The sequence below is a fragment of the Orcinus orca genome, chromosome 17 (genome assembly GCF_937001465.1).
Source record: "Orcinus orca chromosome 17, mOrcOrc1.1, whole genome shotgun sequence".
Classification (NCBI taxonomy): Eukaryota; Metazoa; Chordata; class Mammalia; order Artiodactyla; family Delphinidae; genus Orcinus; species Orcinus orca.
The window spans coordinates 31,223,978-31,228,820 of NC_064575.1; positions in this window are offsets into that span (position 1 = coordinate 31,223,978).

The following is a 4,843-nucleotide window of genomic DNA, read 5'->3' on the forward strand; positions in this document are numbered from 1 at the left end:
CTGGGGTCCACGCTTTTCGCCGCGGCTCGCGCCCGTCTCTGGGGTTCGCGCTTTTAGCCGCGGCTTGCGCCCATCTCTGGAGTTCCTTTAAGCAGCGCTCTGAAACCCCTCTCCTCACGCACCAGGAAACAAAGAGGGAAGAAAAAGTCTCTTGCCTCTTCGGCAGGTGCAGACTTTTCCCAGGACTCCCTTCCGGCTAGCCGTGGTGCACTAACCCCTTCAGGCTATGTTCAAGCCGCCAACACCAGTCCTCTCCCTGCGCTCCGACCGAAACCCGAGCCTCAGCTCGCAGCCCCGCCCACCCCAGCGGGTGAGCAGACAAGCGTCTCGGGCTGGTGAGTGCCGGTCGGCACCGATCCTCTGTGCAGGAATCTCCCCGCTTTGCCCTCCGCACCCCTGTTGCTGTGCACTCCTCCGCAGCTCCAAAGCTACCCCCTCCACCTCCCGCAGTCTCCGCCCGCGAAGGGGCTTCCTAGTGTGTGGAAACTTTTCCTCCTTTACAGCACCCTCCCACTGGTGCAGGTCCCGTCCCTATCCTTTTGTCTCTGTTTATTCTTTTTTCTTTTGCCCTACCCAGGTGCGTGGGGAGTTTCTTGCCTTTTGGGAGGTCTGAGGTCTTCTGCCAGCCTTCAGTAGGTGTTCTGTAGGAGTTGTTCCACGTGTAGATGTATTTCTGGTGTATCTGTGGGGAGAAAGGTGATCTCCACGTCTTACTCTTCTGCCATCTTCAACGTCCCCCCTTATAAATTTTATATTGCTTTATATTAGCAAATATCCCTGAGAGGTGTTGGCAATGGCATTGAATTACTTGTAGAGTGATTCATTAAATCAGATTGGTTTCCTAGCTCAGAAATGCTATGTATGGAATAAGAGTATGATTCATGTTAAAGACAAAGTAATGAGATGATGGGCTGCATGAAAAAAGTTGGTGAAGGGAATACTTGGGCACTTAATGTAGTCAGAAAGATGCAGATGAGAAAGGTATTTTCATATTCTATTGTAGAATTAGTTACATTAAATTGTGTTTCTTGGCTCACTTTCTAATCTGTGAGCTACAAGATAACTGGGGTTTGGCATAATACCTAATGTGCAATAGGTGTTGACTAAAGTTTTGTTGAATAAAATAAGTTATCTTGCTTTGACAGTTTAGTATCCTAGAAAGTCTTCACTGTGACAGTTGCAGAATGATATTCAAGTACGGGGTGTGTGTGTGTGTGTGTGTGTGTGTGTGTGTGTGTGTGTGTTCTGAAGATATTTTATATATGTGAGCAGTGTAGCAGAAACCTTATTTTTAGGGTATTTGTCATTAGATAAATTGTACCTACTGAAAATAAGCTAGACAATAATTTTGAGGCCAAATGAAACGCATTAGGTTCTTACGAACTGGAAGAAAACTCACAAGGATAAACTTTCTGATGAACTTAAATTAAATACAACATAATTTGCTGAAGGAATTTGAAAACTTGGAACATCAGGAAAGGAGTTTCTAGGTTCCTACCTGCTAACTTACAGGTACTTATTAGTCACTTGAGACGGTCATTGTTTCAGTAGATAAGAAGATCTACAATCAAGTAAAAGGAAGTAGGTACACCTGCTAAATGTTAGGATATGACAATAATGGAGTAACTAATTCAACGGCTGTTCTTGTATAATTTGAGTTTTGAAACTTCAATGTCTTTACCTTAAAAAAATAGTGAGGCTTGAAAGAATTCTAACTGTATGAAATAAGATCCATGGAGAATAAACTTATACATTGTAGAGATTTGGGAGGGGGTTGTTATTAGTAAAGGGAATCCAACAGAAATTGGCAATTACTTTAGAACTATTGTGAAGTACTGTTTTGTTTTGTTTCGTTTTGCTTACATTACAGAATGTATGCATATATTTTCTAACTTGTTCAAGTGCTTGCTCAGACCTCAGCCTACAAAATATTCCCCTTTGTACACTGAAATACTTAGTAATTTTTCTTACTGTGACAAAAAATTTCAAAATCTTCCATCTTTCTTTGACATACAGTTGTGACTAATGCATTATGCAAACTGCTGACAAACATAGGTCCAACCTTAAGTTTGGAATTGTATAAGTCAATACTAGACACTGATGTATCTTCATTTTCCAATATCCTTATCAGTAGCTCCTGAGTCATCTCCTTAGTCATATTTAATGGAAAGCTCTTGTCTTACCTGGACAAGTCTCTAAATATCTTACAAAATCTAGTTAGTTTTATGTCATTAGGTCTTAGGTATTCTCCACTACAAACACCAAGATTCAATCATTTCTCTTTTCATGTTCATTCATATTTTGATATGTCTTAATATCCCAAACTGCTCTGCTAGATTCATGTGGATAATTGCCACTAATTTCAATTTTCATTATGATATATTTTTAAGAGCAGAAATAATTTCTTTAATATAAACTATTTACTCTTATTTCACAGAATTCTCACAAAAGTCTTATAATGCTATATCCTGCTATTTCATTGAAAGTACATCTACAATTTTGAAGATAAAACTGAAAGTTATTATAAGGTTTCTAATCACATTTTCATACTATGGATTTCAATTATAATATGCCTTCCTAGACAGCTGCTTGCTTTCTTTAAACATAAACATCCTGGATTTTAATATTTGCTCCAGCATTTGCTTAAGTATTAGCTCCAACACTTGCTAGTTGTGTGACCTTGAGGGAAAGTACTTGAAATCTAGTTTTCTTATCAAGAGAATAAGGATAATAATAATACTTACTATCTTAGTCCTTTTTGGCTACTATACCAAAATGCCACATGTGGGTGGCTTATAAACAACAGATGTTTATTTCTTGCAGTTCTAGAAGCTGGGAAATCTAAGATCAAGTATCCAGCATGGTCACATTCTGGTGAGGGCCCGCTTCCTTGCTCATAGACACCATCTTTTCTCTGTGTCCTCACATGGTGAAATGGGTGACGGATCTCTGTAAGGTCTCTTGTATAAGAATACTAATTCCATTCATGAGAGTTCCAACTCATGACCTAAGTACCTCTCAAATGCCCCACCTCCTAATACCATCACACTTGGCATTTTTCAATATATGAATTTGGGAAGGACCATATTGCCTACTTCATAGGGCTTATTGATGAATGCATTTTTAATGCATCAAAGTGCTAATAGTTTAAAGGACTTAACTATTATTATTGTCACCACATCACTATATTATTGCTTATTCTGACCTTGCTACATGTTCAAAGTATGCTCTGGAAATTATTCTTATCATTAATTTCTGAATAAAATAAAAAATACTCAGAATTTTTAAAATACTTTTTGGGATTGTGACTTTTAATTGAGTCATTATTTCTAGTCTAGAAATTCTTATAAACTAAGCAGATTAATTATAATCAAATAATTCTCAATGACTAGCACCCACCTCTTACTGAAAATGTAGTTAATGATCAATTTCATGAACATCATCATTCTTTATCTGACAATTCAGATAAGAGAGAAAGAAGAGGGACTTTCGTTTCCTCTTTAGACCTATTAACACCAGGAAAAGACTCATTCAACTATCCTAACTGGTACTAAATGAGGAAGTGAGCACGGAAATGAAGCCTCAATGCAGGCTTTTCCCAGCATCATCCTGAAGTATCTCCTGCTCAGAGAAATAGGTAATAATGAAGACAGTTACTATACAAAACTCTCAAGCATGGAAAAGGTATATGACAGAAGAGATAGTTCTAGAAAGGGAGATTCCACTGACAATATAGAAAGAGAAACCTAATTATAGAAAAGCATTAGAGCTTGAATTTGGAGTATTTCAGATTTGTAGTACATTTTGCATAGAAGGGCAATGTGGGAAGTACACAAATGAGGTATTAATTACAAAAATTTGGCCTCTCAACATATACTTCTGGCTCACAGGACAGGTACTACCCAGATGTTTTAGTTTTTTTTAAGAGTATTAAATCCCTTCTTTTCCCCATGTGCATGGTACAGAGAGATGTATGTTGACAGAATACTTCTAGACATGTAGTAAAAACTCTGGTGAAACCTAGACTGACTTGTGATTTCTCTGAATTCATAAATCTTCTCTGATAACGCTTTAATGAGCACATGGCGCTTATAGAAAAAGAGACTCTCACACATACAACAGTTTTGGAGTAGTAGCGCCAAGAGAGGTGAATTTTTTTTTAAATCTTTTTTTTAATTTTTAAAAATTTATTTTTTTCAGAAGGTTTTGCTTAGTTATCTATTTTATACATATTAGAGTATATATGTCAGTCCCAATCTCCCAATTTATCCCACCACCATCACCCACCCTGCACGCACTTTCACCCTTTGGTGTCCATACATTTTTTCTCTACATCTGTGTCTCTATTTCTGCCTTGAAGACCAATTCATCTGTACCATATTTCTAGTAAAAAATCTTTTAAACAAAGTATAATAATATTAATACAGAGAAGTTTAAAATTCATTAGGATACAGCTGGATGAATGATCATAAAGTTAAACATCCCTGCTTCTCTTGAATCCAAATCAATAAATTAAACATTACCCAGAAGATTCCTCATGAGTTGTTTTAGTCATTTCACCTCCAAAGTTAACCATTATCCTGACTTCTAAAACCATTGCTAATTTTGCCTGTTTTCAAACTTTATATACCTGAGTTCACACAGAATATACTCTTAGTGTCTGGCTTCTTTCATTTCATATTATGCTTGTGAAATTCATCATTGTTATTGTATACATTTGTATACATTTGTGTATTCTCATTGCTGTGCAGTATTCTACTGATGAGCATTTGAGTTGTTCTCAATTTAGGGCTAGTATCACAAATAGTTCTATTGTGAATATTATTGTACATGTCTTTTAGTA